Genomic DNA, 18,984 nt, shown 5'->3' with positions numbered 1-18,984 from the left:
CTGCATGATACATTCACGATGATTACTTTAAATATTTTAGTGTATACACAATATATTTTTTGCAAAATAATATTACAGAATATTTAAATATGCTATTATAAAGAGCTAATCTTTACAATCATTATAATTAAATGACATTACTATTATAGGTAGAATGTCATTATAAAAAAAAATTTAAATTACTTATTAGGACATCACTACGACTAAAATTTTAAAAATTCAATAGTCGAGAGACAAAAAATAATATACCTTTTTTTTTTTTCTAAAAAAAAAAAACAGTAGTTGAATTGATTGATTTTGTTTGCCTTTGCATAGCGCCTTAATACAACTCTCAATTATTTTCTCCTTATATAATAAGGTCATGGGGTCACTATGAATTATTATTCTACGTCACGCTGGCTATTATATATATATATCCGATATCATTATGCTCCCAATAATTTACCAGGAAACTTCCATTTTCAACACCAATATGGATATTTTCCAACGTCATATCTATTGTTAATAAACTTTTACTGGTGTTATTTATTTATTTTATAGTAGTAATTCTTTTTCTACGTAAACATCATTTAATTTTCTCTGTGTGTACAACATACTAGGTTTCATTATTCTGTATTCAACACGATTTCGAATAATGATCATAATTTGAGTTTATAAAAGTGACAATTTGTTTTCTATTTTCTTAAAAAGTTCAAGTTTCAACCATTAATGGAGTACAAAGTATTTGATAATCAGATTATTTATTAAATGTCGGTATATATAACTTAAATTATTTATAGATGGTTAGATCGATGTAATGTAGATTATGTAAACCGTAAAACAATGAAACTTGAGATTTTATTTTTCAATTCATATACTATAATTAACATAAATATAATGTACAAGAAGAATTTAATCCCGGCCAATTTGGCTCTTAATTACCAATAATAGGCCATTTGGATGAAGATTAAAATTGTAAAGGAATCTTCTTCTTTTTTTTCTGAGGAAAATAGTGTTTATTAACATGGTTTATCAAATGTATTCTCGATTTTATATATATATATATATATGAAATTAGATCCATATTTATCAAGCGTAACATTAATTTTTTTCATTTATCAAATATGTTCGATCAGCCCAATAATTGTTACTCTAGGTGATTAGACTCCTAGAAGTTGTGCATTAATTAGCACCTATTTAGGTCATGACTTCCATGGATAACTTATTATTTTCAACAATATATAACCTCTAATTAAACATTGGATGCTATTAAAATGGAGAAATTATTTCATAGCTTAGAAATTTTTTCATTGTTGTACCTTCTCCTTTTTCATAGTCAAAGATCTTGGTCCTATGAGAAACAAACGTACATTAAATTATTAATATTGGTTGAACTATTAATGTTAAAATCTAAAATATGAGTTATAATAATATTAAATTTTAAAAATGTCTTGGCATTTTCATCTGTCTTGTTCTTGGGAGGAATGTTTCTGTTGTTCCATCGATAGTTGGCTTGACTTTAATATTTTTCTTCCCTTTTAAGGGCCGATTGGTAGAGTGTACAAGAACAATGCAAAATATAGTGTATTAGTAATGCTTGTATTAGTTATACTTGTATTAATTATGCGTGTATTATTTCTTATACATTATTTGGTTTAATGTATAAGAAATAATATATCTTACATAATTTCTATAAAAGAATTGTTTGTTTACCAAAATACCCTTCTTAAACATAATTAGTATTGTTGAACAAGTACATAGAGATTTAGGATTAATTGCAAGACCTTCGTCATTGCGCATGAAATGTTACGCCGACACGGATTAACATAGTCAAAATAAAAATAAAATACAAGATGTAAAATTAATGAATAGTCTCAAGATTTTTTTAAATCCTTTTAAAGACCCTCGAAGTAACGTAAAAATTTGTTGTGGTTATTTAAATCAACTATTCATTGTTGTAAATTAAAATGGTGGGAAAAGAAATTATGAAATGTTTTGAGAAAAGTCATTGTTAAAAATTAAAATGACAGGAAAAGAAATTGTGAAATATTTTAAGAGGGGTATTAAGGTCATTTAATAAGTTAATGCATGTGTTAAAAGTTTTTGTATTACTAATACATAGAAAATGGAGTGTATATACACACTTTAATACACAATAAAGTGTATAACTAATGAAGCATTAGTTATACATAGATAAAAAGATATATCAAATAAGTTGTAATGCATTATACATTACAAATTCAGTTTTTTTTTTAAAAATCGTGTGGATGGCACTTTAGGCTAGTTGTAAAGCAATATAATAATATCCTTTCTAGCTAGTGTTGACTATTGATATATGAAACACTTTTAAAAGAAGGAAAAAATTGACATTTCAATCGAAGGCAAAATTAATTGCTGGTGCCTATTGTATGGTTTAAGTATGTTAATGATCTTTTATAGGAATTTTCATCTTTTATAAGCCATATGCAATGATGTTCAAGTTGTGAAAACAATTTCTTATAGAAATATAAGATAAGATTGCATATAATAGACTCGTATTACTCGATCTTTTTTCGAACCCTATACATTGAGGGGTCGTTTGGTAGAATGTATAAAAATAATACAAAATATGGTGTAATAGTAATGTTTGTATTAGTTATACTTGTATTTTTCTTATGCAGTATTTTGTTCGATGTATTAAAAAAACATAAATTGTATAATTTCTAAAATAAATTTTTTTATTTTTTTTACATAATACCCTCAATATATATGTTGGAAAGGATGCGGATTTTTTTTTGAGGGGTAATAGGTCTTTAAGCATGTTAATACATGCATTGGATCCATTACATTACTAATGCCATGAATTTTGAGGTATTAGTAATAAACACCTCAATACACAATAAAGTGTATAACTAATGTTTGCATTAGTTATACATAGGGTAAAAAAGCATACCAAACAAGTTACATACTTCTAATACACATTAAACTAATACATGTATTAATATTTCAATACAATCTACCAAACTAGCCCTGAGAGTTTTAGTTCTTCAGAATGCCCCTTTTTTAATAAGTTAAGCCATATACAATGTGAATTTTGATTAATCGGTAAAGGACATTCAATTATCACATCTTGAATGAAAATTATAAAATATTTGGTTAATTTTCTTAATATGCTTTTTATATACTTCCTCCGTTTCAAATTACCCGTTTCAAAATTTTTAATTTGATTTCTCATTTTACCTGTTATTAATTATTTTTCTTAATTAATGTGTCATCTAAATTTGAGACGGAAAAAGTATTTATTATTATTAATGAAAATTCTGAGTCGGCCGTTGTTAATGAGGTGGTATCAATATTAATCCATTGGGAAAAAGGGACCGGCAAGCCAACGGAGTGTACACACAAACACAACAAAACCTTGAGATTTTCGGTGATTTGAATTTTGTCTTGGAAAGAGAGTACTACTCTTTCGAAAAATGTTTTCCCATTTGTTTTAATTAATTTATTCGTTTTTTAGTTAGTAGGAGGTTTAAGAAAGTAAAGAAAATTTTTAAATATTGTAATTTTAAATTAAAGATATATAGATTGTTCAAATGACATTTTAGTCACGTGGTGTTAAAAATATTACCTACAAGGTTGAATTGAAGAGAGTTCCCAAAACATAATAGAGATATACTTTCTGAAACAAACTAAATATACAACGACTTAAGATTTACAACGTAGAGACCTTAAGAGTGACTTCTTTCACGCTGAGTAGAAATATCATACAACGATCATCAAAAGATGTGGTGCAGTGAATGAGGTTGTTCCTCCCTTAACCAGAGATCTCGGGTTCGAGTCCTGGATATGAAAAAATCCTTGGTAGGAAGCGCTACCCCAAATGGGGCCTTACCCGGCGCGAATCCAGATTAATCGAATCCCAATGCGGGTACCGGACACCGAATGAGAAACAAAAAAATAAAAAGAAAAAGAAAATATCGTACAACGACTTAAAATTTACTTAATTTTTTGTGTTTGATTTGTTAGGAAATTTTGTCAACAATACCAATCAATTTGAGCACAAAATGGAGTTAAAAAACGGAGGGTGAAATAGGCCTATTTTTTAGCCTGGTTTTGGAAAAAGTGTATACATTCATTCATCTATAACTCAAGCACTAAATTTATTGTATAAGAAAACTGTAATTAAGAGTGATACGATCTTAATAGTTTTGAGTACAATTTAAGTTAAATGAATTAACTCCCTTTAAAGAAGTGGAAAGCCCCCCAAGGATTATATAGGAAATTAATGCTAGTGGAGTGAGACCTATAACTTGTTTTTATTGCAACTTATGGCAAATGTAAAATAATAGAGGTGAAACATTTGATAGAAAATTATAAAAGGACGAAATGAATGTAGAATTGTTGTGGGGAGGTTGACATCTCTTGACTCTAAATTAGAGATTTCAAGATCGAGTTTTGAGATAAAAAATAATTATTGAGAGCGTTGGTTTAAAAATGAACCATGCAATACACAATTTTCGATTAATTGAACTTCATTGTGGGTAGTTCATATTAGACCCTTCAATGCATGAATTTGGATTAGCTGGACTCCATTATAAGTACCAAACATCAGGTGATTTTTTTTTTTTTAAATGTTGAATTAGATGGGATTTTTTGGCCTCTTTTAATTTTAAAAAGTAGTATTTGCATTTTATATGCATTTCCACAAAGGAAATTAATACATGATATATACAATTTTTTAATCATTTAAATATAATCTTATGATATGTATTTTCACCTTACGGATTTGGCACACATGGACTAAATTTGTAAGATTCTTGTTATGATGTGATCACTAAACACACTATGTCAAAGTCAATAACTTAGATTTAAAAGTAACATATCTTATCCTTACGTTCGATACTTGAGGAATCATATCGCATCAAAAATAAAATTCTATAAAATCTATTACGTCTCTCAAATCGTTAAGTATGCATTTTACAATGGTTTTCTATTATATTTTCATATTAAAGATCTCGATATGTATATTTTACATGAAATTTCAAATCAGTTAAGTTATCTCAAAAAATGATAAGTTTCGTTCAATTATTGTATGCTCAAATTTAATTTGATCTTACTAATTAATAGGTCAAATTCACTTTTGGACCTCACTTCACAACTATTTTACAATAAAATGTCAAAGAACAAAATGATGAAAAAGTCATATAGTGTAGACTATATGGGGTTGTATCTAAAATAGGCACCTAATATTTCCATTTGTTTGAATTTCATATCTTTCTTCTTTATTGAATAAGATTTCAATTTCAATTATATGATGATAAAGCCAAAATTGATAAAGAGTGTTGGAAATCTTCATACATACATTCATTCACAAACAAAAAATAACAAATAAAAAATCTCAAGCATTAGATTCGAGTATCTCTCATGAATACGAAAAGTCCTTTGCTAGTTCGAAGGTGACTTAAAGGTGAATCTAGTAAAATCATTACTTTATGTTTCAAAAATCTCCAAGGCCTCAAGAATTTTAATTATTAAATTTATGACTTCATTTTTTTTTTGACAATATTGAATATAGTAAAAGAGAAATATCATCATTTAATAGAAATATTTTGAAACTTTGAATTAAACTACTCAAATTTTTACAATAATAAATAATATCGCTACAATAACATCCAAGGTAATATATTGAAAACGCATAATGTCTTATTAATTTAAATCAATCATTATTATTATAAATAATAATATTACTATGTCAAATATAATACTACTACACTAAAGACAACAATTATGAAAAAAAACACACAAAAAAAGCAACATTAACTTTTTATTTATCATATATATATATATATATATATTTAAGATCTTGGATTAAAAATTGATTTTAGGCCACTAATTTTATTAAGACTTCTTTGGCTAGTTTCTTAATATATTTTAAAGGAAAAACATTGTATGAAAAATTGTCACTGAAGTTTTGTCACATATATTACAAATAATGTTTTTCCCTAGAAAAGAAAACCGAATAGATTGCAGGACCTATTTCTAGGGACGATCAACATGCATTTTCAATAGCTCGCTCAAAGTCGAGAACTCTGGAGGTACTCCGAATCGTCACACTACAAATTATTGAGCTGCAATAACAAAAAAATCTCTTTTGAAATACTTGGTGGTAATTAACCGGATTTTTCTCCTAAATAGTTTTCTTTTTGGAATATTATACTTGAAAATTATATGATCAAGATGCCATAGATATGTTCCACACAATTTCATCTACATTTTGTCCTTGCTATTTGGCAAATGCATCTTCTCTCTTTATATCACATCAAACTACAACTTGCTCATTTTTTTAAACCCAAGAATATCTAATGAATGATAACGATCTTGTGATAAATAAGAAGCAACATTTAAGCTCTAAATACCACAACATTAAACCTAAACATCATCCATTTTTAGTAAATTTGCTTATTGTCATATAGTTGAAAAATCACGAATCTTGTCAAACATATATATATATATATATGTAATCCACAAGCAAAATTTGAAGAGGCCTAGACGTTAGTGAGTACACAAATCGTGATGGCAAAAAGAAGAATTTTGTTAAGGGTGTTCAATAGTTATATACGAAATGTATATTATAAATATTTAGACAAATAATATGTTCAATTTTTTTTTAACTATAATTTATAATTACCTAAGTCAGAGGTTTTTTTAATACATCAAGGGAAAATCAAGGCATTTTCCTCATGACCTCATGATCCGTAGCTACTAGTCAAAAAGTTATAGGTAGATATATTTGCTTAAAAAAACATTGGTAGCTACAACTAACTTCTTGTTTGGAAGGTTGTTATTGATTATATGTATTTTATAGTTATTTTAATTATACTATTTATTCTAATTGTTAGTACTTAAATTAATTTATTTTATTGTATCATTAAATTTAGAAAAAATGATCAAAAGCCCCCCAACCTTTACCTCAAATACCAACTATACACCTATACTTTGCGGGGGTCTTTTGACCCCTGAACTATTTTAAAGTGGAATTATTAGCTCCCCCTCCCCACCCCCGAAAACTGACTTGGCGAGAGAATGTGTTTCACACTCTTTAAAGAGTTCCTCCGCAAAGTATAAGTGTGTAGTTGAGATTTGGGATAAAGGTTGGGGGCTTTTGGCCATTTTCTCTCAAATTAATTTATCATTATGCAACAATGAAAGTTTCATTTGGATGTGTGGTTTAGTATTGGATGTGTGGTCTTACTAGAGGGGACAGAGTTAGGAATGAGATTATTCGGGAGAGGGTGGGAGTGGCTTCGGTGGAGGACAAGAAGCGGGAAGGAAGGCTGAGATGGTTTGGACATGTGATGAGGAGGGGCGCGAATGCCCCAGTTCGTAGGTGTGAGAGGCTAGATTTGGATGGATTCAGGAGGAGTAAAGGTAGGCCGAAGAAATACTAGAGGGAGGTGATTAGATATGACATGGAGCAGCTTAAGCTTTCTGAGGACATGCTCCTAGATAGGAAGATGTGGAGGTCGCAGATAAGGGTAGAAGGCTAGTGTGAGTGTGTGTAGCCAGGTTAGTAATTCTAGGACTGTGTGCATAGATATTTTTGGTATGTGAGTGTATATTGCTACTAGGTGGGTGTCCTATTCCTTTTTTCCTAGTTTCTATTTTCTCTTTTAGCGTTGCCCTTATTTCTCATATTTTTCGTATTTCTCTGATTTTTATTTTTATTATTTTCTATTCCTTATTTCTGTTATGTCATCCAACTCCTTGTTTACTATGCGTTATCTTGAGCCGGGGTCTATCGGAAACAACCTCTCTACTTCTTCGAGGTAGCGATATAGTCTGCGTATATCTTACCCTCCCTAAACCCCACTTCATAGAAATACACTGAGTTTGTTTGTTGTTGTTGCTATGGTCTGATCTTTTAATTAACCTATTTCTTTTTTGTAATTTTTTACCCTGTATTTTGTTTCTTTTTTAAATAATATTATCGATTCATTCTCTAAATTAATGATGTTTGACAATATATCACGAGAGAAAATAATACTATCTCTCCCACCATCATATTTATCACAATAATATAATACAATACGATATATTATAAAACGATACGTAACCACCCTCCAAACAACCTATATAAAGATCAATAAATGGATGACCGTGCATGGATAATATTGTTTGGCGGAGTCTACAAGAAAATGAAATTAGCATATGGTAGTATATTTATTGCAACGTGTTTGATATTACTACTTGATAATGATATTTTACCTGTTAAATTAATACATGTAGAAACGAATTAATTTGACCTCTCAATTGGGAAATGGTCCCCAAATGGCATTTTCTTCAATTATGGAATTGTTAGCCTGACCATGGTAAAGTAAGTCTTCACTCACTACTAAAGCGTTATCGCATTTCTACTATTTTCGGAGTAACACTTCTATGAGCATATTTATGCAAATAGTTTTTACGCTACTATTAAAATTCTTTTCATATATATAGACACTGAAGAAATATCTTTTCTCACTAAAGTTAGACTCTGGTTTAATGTTTGCTTATATATTACTCAACTTTACAAATAAAATATTAGATAGTTGCCTAGCATTTACAATAACTTACTAAATTTTAAATCGTAGTCAAGCAGTCTTTTTAAAATTTCAATGTGCTCAAAAGGTATATTTAAAATGTGGTTAAAAAAATCTCTGTATTATATAATTTATAAGATATTTTTTTTGTTTGAATGGTCGTTTAATGAACAGTAATTCCAAAAAGGAATCACAAAGACCTTTATCTGACGGGCCAATAAGCCCACTAGTCCCCTATTTGGGCCAATGATGAAAAAGCCCAAATTATAAAAACATTGAAGATTTCCGATTGAATTTTATTTTTCAACTATAGTTAAAATTTTGTACGAACAGCATAGATGTTGCGAGCTTTAATTTCGATATCAATCAAATTATTTTAGCTCTAGTATTTTGCTTCCGAGTGTACTTTCGAAAAGGCAAGTTTGAAATACAACAAAAATTCTCTTTTCATTTAAATATTCTCTTCTTTTCTTAGCTTAACATAATGAGAGAACTGGGTATGAGAATATCCTGATAAGGAGCGCTTTTCCCTTTTAACGTGCCTTACTGGATTAGTTGGAATTCTAAAGATGAAAACAAATGATTACACCAATCAATCACCCGATGCATCTATATCTATATCATGCTTTACTTAATTTTAGATTTCATGCGTAATTGTTAATTTTTTAAAAATAACATTTTTATACATGTATTTATATGTCTTCGATTGTATATTTTCGTTAAATTAAAATGTTGTATATACCACTAAAGTTGCATTATAATAAAATTTTCTTACTTAAAGTTGTTAACTCTTTTTAAAAAGTTCAAAATCACGTATGTATACAATTTGAATTTATCATTTGCAAAACTAATTATCAAGTAATTAAGGATAAATATACACCGCACATTCACATGGATAAGTATTTCAAAAACATTTCGATGTAATTACGCATTCTGGATCATAGGTCCAATAATGGGACACAGTAATGGACTCAGAAAGGTTTATGCTACCGTGAGTCCTATATAACATGCACCCTCGATCTCGGTTTTTTTTTAGCATCGATTGACTAGGAATAAAATTTAAGAAATAAAGAAATATTTTTAAAATATGTGGTATAAAATGAATCATAGAAATTTGTGTAGTTATAAATTATGTCAGGCACGATAAAAGGTGATACTCCCTCCGTCCCATTTTACTTGTTCCAAATTGGGATGACACAACAATTAAGAAAAATAATAAATAACATGACTAGTTTATCAAAGTACCCTTATTAAATGATGTTTACATTTTAATTTAAAGAAAAGGTAATTAATTCAAAGGGTAAAACATGGAAAGAAAAGTTTGTCTTATCTCGATAAGTAAAATGGGACATCAACTTAGTTAATTTGGAATAGATAAAATGGGACGGAGGGAGTATTATAGATTAGAATGAAAATTGAGTCATCTGGTGGAAATGTTTGCATGTGCCTTGAGACTAAATATCAAACAAATGGTTAAACAAAACTGGATTGCCTTGGGTTGACTAGCCCATAAATTCAAAATATTGGGCTGCTATACATGATAAGTATCATATTTTCTATTTAAATGATTGGGTGAACGATGAACTGACTTTTAGATTATTTTTTTTTGTTTTGTTTTCGCACCTGGTGTTCGATACCTACATTGGAGCCCCGATAAATCCGATTCGCGCATTGCAGAGCCCATTAAGGGGTAGCGCTCCCAATAGAATTTTCTCCATACCTAGGGCTCGAACCTGAGACCTCTGGATTAAGGATGGAGCAGTCTCACCATTGCACCACAACCCATGTTGGTAAACTGACTTTTATATTAATTCTTCAAAAAAAAGGAAATAGAGTTTATGGTGATAAAATGTGCCATATAGTGTTGTATTAATTATATTTGTTTAAATGGTATTTACACCTTTTCTATCTCCGTAGTTTTATGAAATATCTACATTTTAATTTGCTATCGGATTCTACGTGAAACGTCACTTTACGAATATATAATCAAAGCTTAAACACATTTTTAAGCATGTAATAGAAGGAGTTGAATGAAAGTTTTGGTACTAATCTTATCAACCATGGTATCAAATGGGCGTGTTGAATTGAATGAGTGTCAAAATAAATAAGGTGATTAATATAATAACAACCCTAGACTTGAGCGAGTTGAGCCAGTTATGATTTTATGAGTTATTTTTGCTACCTCTACGGTAATGATTATCTTTAAGTAGAATTAAGGATAAGAAATATGAGGTGCAAAAAAGCAAACAAAAGTTCATAAAGTCTTACACCATACATAATGTCAGCCATTACATGAATTCCACCTTTTCCTCAATTCAACGTTATAATGGCATCATCAATATTACATAGAATACACAATATTAATTTCAACTTCACATAGTAACAAATAGCTGCCTAATTTTAATTTAGGGTAAGGTACATATATATATATATATATATATATATATATATATATATATATATATATATATATATATATATATATATATATATACCGTTTGATCAACTAGTTTATCTAACATGGATAAAATATATACAGAGCGAAGGCATTCGTGATACGTTCGTTGACCAATATCGTCGTAGGAATTCCTTCTTTTCAATAGAGCGGATGCGAACTGATCAACGAGAAAGAAGCCTTACTCACTACAAATGAATACACCACAAGATTGAACTGCACTCATACCTCTCCCGCATCAAGTTGACCCCCACCTCCCACCCCGTAGTGATTCTATCAATCATGTACATAGGTAGGACCCTCCATTCTGATTGGTATATCATGAAAAAAGAAAGTCATTTGCACCAGGCGCACTGCGCTTTCCCTTGTCTTAGATGTTCGCCCTTCTAAGTCAAGTAATTAATCATGATGATCTACCGAAGACTAGAGTTTCGTAACATGTTGACGAAGGCCCCCGAACTGAGGGTTCGTTTAGTAGAAGGAACTGACTTTGTCATAAGTATATGAGCATTATCTCTGAATTATATGTATATTTAGTCTAAAATATACACTATTTATGTATATTTTTTAAACTAGTTGACCATAGTATTTAGGTCTGTATTTATAGTGACGACATTTAATTTGTTTTATCATAATAACGTCCATTCAAACACAGACACAGCCAATATTTATGTCACACACCGTCATTCAGTCCCTATTTTTATATAGTTCCTTCTCCAAATCCCTTGTCTCCTGTTTTTTTCATCAATTTTATTTTATATTCATTGTATTTCTCATTAAAATGTCAATCATTATTTGTATTAAATGTACAATTAAAAATGTCATATTAATAATAAGTAATAATTTAGAGTCAAGTCAAACCACTAACTATTGTGGGCTGCTTGAATTTTGGAAGACATGGCCAGATATACATATACATATCTCATTATTAATAATTCTCGTTATTAAAATAGTTTAGTTAAATATAAATATGAAATACACTAAGCTATATTAGATTCAATGTCGTGACTCGTTAAACATTTTTTTTTTTGAAACACAATATAGACAACACTCTAATTAATTAAATCTTGTGTTCACCACCTAATACAATATGGGGCCAATTTAACGGGTAACAAGTGGTTATATGAGACAAAAAAAAAAATTAAAAAAAGAAAAACTTAAAAGACATAATAAAAATGAGGAATTCCTCCCAGACCTGGGATCGATTCCAGCCTCCATATGCTACTCACCACGTGCTCGCGGCCCGTGGCTTGCAGTTTACATCTCTGATATGATGCGAGCTATTGCACAATGAGCACGTTACCACAGAGGCTGTGGATTCTCCTTCGGGTACCCCCCAAAAAAAAAAAAGGAAAGAATGAGGAATTTTTGGATAATTTTTACAAAATAAGGTGTAGGAAATGGTATACATAGGTGCAACGTTTCAAGTATAGTGTGGATGACGAATTTGGGCCCGGTTAAATGGGCCAAATGGGCCTGATTAATGAGGCCCGACAAGAAAGCAGTACAGATAAAACCCTCACGTGTGGGTGGGGTTTAAGAATGAAGACTGGGGGAAAGTGTTTGCAAGGATTAGTCAAATTCAACAATCTGTTTTCTTATTTGCATTTATGTTGGGGGTAGGGGGTAGGGGGTAGGGGGTAGGGTGGGAGGGGCCACACGTGTTTGATGTTCAGTGTCTTGTCAACGGCAGACACGTGTGAGTGTGACATCCAAAATACGAGTGCTCACTCGTGAGGTTCCCACAAACACGCTTTTATTTAATCATCTGCTATTCAAATTCTACTTGTCTTACTAATTCGTATTCATATCGGCTAATTATTAGAGGATAAATCATCTCATATAGAAAGGTGACAAGGTCAAAAGTCTCCTACTAAATATATTTCTTTTTTCAAAGAGCAAAACCCTAGATCATATATTACAGGTGAAAGGATCTGAACTACTCCAAAACGCCCCTCACATACTTAGGCATTCAAATTTCACTTGTCTTTAACTCTCGAACTCATATCGAGTACAACACATTAACTAAAAGTAAAACGTCTCATACTAAAAGAATTTTTATTTCTAAAGTACAAAATCCGAGACTATATTATATATTATTGATGAAAGAATCTGAACCATTCCATCACGTCCCTCGGTCGTAGTCCTCCACGTACACTATGCAACACAGAGTGCTTCCAGCTCGTTTTGGGAAATGTTGGTGTAACGTCGCTCTTCCAACTTTTGTCCATGTTAACCCATAATGTGACATTTTCACGTGATTTTGCTAACAAAATGTGTTATATACATATCTTCTATTGACTTCCTTCTACATAATTTTATTTAGCTCATCGTTAATTAATACCACACGATTATTTAGTACAATGTGCTATTCATTCTGCTTCGTTGATGGTCTATAATATATTATATCTTGTCCCACTTCGCCGCTAGGAATGGCAATGGGCTTGGGGGGTTGCACGCTCCGTCCCATTGCCATCCCTAGTTGCTTGCCTTCATCAATTGCTTATAATACTCTTGAATTTTTTCAAGAGAAATTAACATAAATAACTAACTAGCAAATGTGATTATTTTTAGTCGGATGAATAATGTATAACTTGCCCTTTTCTGAGGTCGAATATGCTTCAAGGGACAGGCTTTTTCTATTATCTTTTTGGAAATCACGCAAAATTTTATTAATTATCAAGAAAAAGAGTTTAAAAAAACCTGTCATTTACTCGAATGTAATTAATATTTTTTTTGAAACCCCATGAAAACTTGCAGCCACTACCAATGGTGCGCGCAATAGGTAAAGCCCGCACTGTGCAGTAGCCTGCAAATCACACAGGAGATGTAAACCGCACTAGGTAAACCCCATGCTACCACCCTTCAAACCAGTGAGTCAGTCCCGAAGGACGAATGTAATTAATATTATTACGTAGGAATAAACACTTTTCTAAGTACTACTTTTGTCACCTATAATAAAGCGATGTGGATTTCAAAAGTTAATGTGAAAATACTGAATGAGGATAATTTTTTACCTTTTTATACGTGAAGTCGATAAAATTTAATCATAAAAAAAATCAGTTTTTCTGTTTTTACATGGTACTATTAATCATTGTTAAGAGAATTCCTGTGACAGTTTTTTTTTTTCGTTAGGAACATAAGTTTCTAGTTGTGATTAATAAAATGTACTGATTCAGTTATTAGGATTATTAAGGCTGTCTGTATCAATATTCAACCTTCATTAAATATGTATATAATTGGAGTAATAGTCCAAATCATGGATCCAACTAATTGGCAACTGCATGTTAACGTGCAGTATATATACTATTCCAGTAAGTATCTTTAAGATTCTCATATAAAGGTACAAAATATCTTTACCAATTAGAATCAAATTTCTACAGTTTTTGATTCCATCATGTGCTTATCCTGTTTTCTGTTCAGCCTTACTAGTACGTAACCATATATAATTGCAGTGAAATTCTTGGACACTTTTGGGTGTGTTTGGTACAAGGGCAAATATTTTTAGGGTAAAAAATTATGATTCAGTTCAAGCATATGATTTTTTTTTGTTTTTTAATAAATGGGTGGCAATGATACTCAATTATCCTCTGTCTTCTTTAATATCATGTTGAAGTGTATTGCTATTTCATCGAAAACCTCAAAAACTGTTAGATATAACACTTTTATTGTTTAATTGTATTCTAACATATCTAAACCCGTTCAACTTCAGCTTAGACGACCAATTTGCCACCACCAAGGGTGGAGCCAGTCATTTGGCAAGGCATTCATTCGAATCCGTTCGACGGAAAAATATATAATTTTTTATGTATTTAAATTAAATATTGAACCCTCTTCGATTAAATTTTTTTCAAATATTAAACCCTGAGTTGAAATCTTGGCTCCACCTCTAACCACCACATTATTTTGCCTTTACATGTGCGTAAAATATATATTATTCTTAAAAGTATATATGTACAACAACTATCATAATACCCAATTTGAAAATATTACATTTGTGATTGGCATTATTAAAACTTTTAAATGACCATATAAATCAGTTACCACACGTAGAATTGTGGAAATTGCTTCAACCAGAATTTGTTACATAAAATCATAAAGTTCAAGTTCGTACTATTGTTGAAAACAAAAACCATGACAACTGTAGTCTGTAAATCTTTTCTATGAATTAATATCCTGTCATTTGTACCTTCAAAACAAGCAAAAACTTTGGCTTACATTTATTACGAATTTAAGTTTTATTTACGTACTGTCACTTACTATAAAAAATATTCTACACTATGATCTGCTATTGTAGGTTACCAACTTTTTTTTTCTTCAGTTTTTATGTAAAAAATTGAATAGTCTATAATAGCAGTTCAAGTTTACGTAGAATATTTCGTACACTTAGCATATAACTTAAACTAATTATTATTCTAGGACTAGGATTTGATAGAAACGTGTTTTTCTCTCTCTCTTATATCCCGGCAATGGTGATTTAATATATGTTTGTGATTAATAGAATTAGAGGTTAGCATAATCTTGGATTAGTTGTTTTATTAATTTGTTAGTTAGTTTGTGTCGACACAATGAAAAAAGAGGACATAATATTATTGTCCTCACAAAGTGTAGTGTTTGGTAATGTTCATTAAATTTGAGTGCGGGATGATGAGCTAGTTTTTTTCGGTTTCCCATCCGGTGTCCGGTACCCGCATTGGAGCCCCGACTAATCCGGATAGCAGCGTGATGAGCTAGCTATTCATGAGTGTTTACGTTTACTTGTCCATTTTAAAAATTCATTATTCAATTTCTGATTACCTCTATTATATAGTATTAAATAACGTCATTCCTCAAAAATATTAAGTTTATTATATTCAAATAATAATATAGTAATCTTATCAATATTAAATATGTAAAAATATAGTAAAAAATGAATGTAAAAATATTATATATATATATATATATATATATATAGTGAATGTTGCAATCACCAAGTCACTCTCATTGTATAGCCCATTGTCTCCCAAAGTAACACTACATTTCAATGTCACCCTTTAAAAGTTAATTTCCTCCTTTCCTTCGGCTCTCACCTTTCTATCAACTTTTTTTAATCATACCATAAGCGAAATTTACAATCCGATTAATTTGAATTCACATAAAATTGGAGTGCTTCATGTTAATTAATCAGGTTTCTATTTTCTAGGACTTGAACATCAGATAATAAGTGCACTATTCAATCTTTTTTAAAGCATGAGAGCCAACACAGATCGATTCTATAAATTACGTACAAATATAAATATCTTCTTTTGTAAGGAGATCGATCATAAAAAATTCGGGCGCACCATAATAAGGGCAGTAAATCCACCCCTCTATGAAGGAATTCTAACCATCTCGCCAAGTGGTTTAATTATCTATCAACTTCATCCACTCTCACTTTCGCAATTATTGTTGAATATTGATAATGATATCAAAATTTGCTATAAAAGAACCCTTACATCGTGCTACCCTATATATGAGTAAGTATGTCAGGATTATCTACCATATTATATATTCTTGCTTATTATTTAGCTAACTTTTTATTCCACTAAGATCTTTTTAAAGCAAGTTGACGTGTTGATTTATTCTGTAATTCTAAGTTAATTTCATGTATATCAAGTTTTTTAAGCAAAACAACAAACCCGATGTATTTATACGCAGACGTTACTCCTGCTTAAAAAGGTAGAAATGTCTTGTTTAAATAAAGTATAAACCCTAAATACGTTCAATGACACACCTACAATAACAGTATTAAGAGATATTTATATGAAATTTTATTGATATAGACGTTAAAACTCTTCTCTATCTTTCATAAATACATTTGCAAGTTGCAATAACAACAACAAAAAAAGTAGAAACAGCTAACAACAAAACAAAACTGATTTTTTGCTAAAGATAAATGCATGCATCAGTATAATAATTAGTACAAATAGGAAAAGTTAAAATTGTATCAACTCAAAATAATCAGAACAAAATCCCACAAATGTGCATTACATTATTCCTATCTTTGTTTTAATTTTGTACGGAATTTAAGAATGTTAAAAAAAAAGAAAAAGACGTTTGTATTTTTAAACCAAAAATATGTAGATATTAATATTAAGATGTACTGTTTGACTCCTAATCAAAGGTACATCCAATTTAGACACTTGTTATCTGTTATTATTACCTCAGGTAATCTTCAAGGATCAAATGGATTTATGAAGATTAGGGTTTGATTTTTGTGTTTAATTAGATTTGATTTATTAATTATGAGGGAAAATTAAAAGTAACCAAATTATTAATCTTAAAAAGTGACATGGACGTGGATTCGTGATGTGTGATTGGGATTCACATCTGGGTGGGGTCCATAGAATATGAAATCTCAATATCTCAGGGGAGGAGGACAAGGATGTAACTTCCATTAGGTCAACGACACGTGTCAATATTATAGATATGGTCCCCCTTTTTGTAGAAAACTCTCTAATTTTTTTCTGATTTTGTTTTATTTTTAAATTTTATTTTATCCTGCATTTTATGGAAGATTATTCTAACCTTTTGTTATTCTTTACCTTTTAAACTTTTGGGACAGAAATTAATTTTAGTTGTCATAGTATCCTTTTTAAAAGTTAAATAATACTATAAATATTGACTAATTTTTAAAATATAGTTTTTCATAATATTTATATGCGAAAATTTGCATTTCATAATGCTTTTTGAATAGTTTTGTATATATATAAGTTTTAATTTTAAATTATTAAATTAATTTAATCTAATTTAACTTTTAAAATGAATAAAATTAACTGTTTTTGCGAAATGACAATTAAAAAGGAAATGAAAATAATCTCTTTGTGCTAAGATAATCTCTTTTATTTTGGTTGTTTTGTTATTAAGTAGGTGTTTGGTCATAAATTTTTTCACTTTTTTCTTAAAAATTGTTTTACTTTAGTAACAAAAAAATGAAAATAGTGGTGTTTGGCTAAAAGAATTATTTCACTTTAATGAAAATTATTTTTGCAAAAATGAAAACACGTTTTCACTCGTATTTTTCTCAAAAAATTTCAAAAACAACTGTAATTTATATTTATGGTCAAACACAACTCCAAGACGAAACGAGACCTAAAATAAGGAGAAAATAATTGGGATGATCAAAAAATAAAAGAGAAGATGCTTTTTCTTTAAAGGGGCACAGGAGGTGTCACAATAGATTCAAAGTGGTCCATCTTTACTCTATCCATTTCGTACTTCCTCCTTTATTTTTGAGTAGTAAGTAATAATTTTTCTAAATATAGTCTTCAAATAGTATAAAAATTGAAAGGAATTAGAAAATGGAGAGTTATCTTTGGTCTTATAATAAACTCATGAGCACAAAATATGACATAATTTAATAAAACGTCAATGAGACACAATATATATATATATATATATATATATCTACGTTCCACGTTGAAAAATACTAATAAAAGATAAGATAAGCAAAGGTACGTGTCAAGAAGAGAGAGATAGTAGATAAGGCAATCCCAATAGAAGAAATTTATAGCAACCAAAAAAAGGAGGATATAACGCAGCATGTTCCCATGGTGCAATTGAAGAAAATCTTTGGATTTGTTGAAAATATACAAATAGAAACAAAATATTGATGATGATATAATAGTTGGTTGCACCTTCCACTACAGAAACACCCAAAAAAAAAGCCCAATTTAAAGGACTACTAACATAACCCTCATCTGTCAAAATCCAAAACCCCCACCAACAATGTTGTATCCTTATCTTTCATCAATTTTTTTTTTTAATATGAAATCATCTTTATTAGGTAACGTTTTACTTTTCATATTTTGCCACTAATTGTTCAAATATTGAACACAGGACGTAAAACAGGAAAAAGATTTATAAAACCGCCACTAATAAAGTTGCGATGGAAAAATTCATGCTCAATAGGTGATTTTAGATTCGAGTCTTGAATATTATCTAGTTGTTTTAATTAGGAAGCTTTTGATCTTT

The sequence above is a fragment of the Capsicum annuum genome, chromosome 7 (assembly GCF_002878395.1).
Source record: "Capsicum annuum cultivar UCD-10X-F1 chromosome 7, UCD10Xv1.1, whole genome shotgun sequence".
NCBI lineage: Eukaryota > Viridiplantae > Streptophyta > Magnoliopsida > Solanales > Solanaceae > Capsicum > Capsicum annuum.
Note: the sequence above shows the minus strand (reverse complement) of the source record.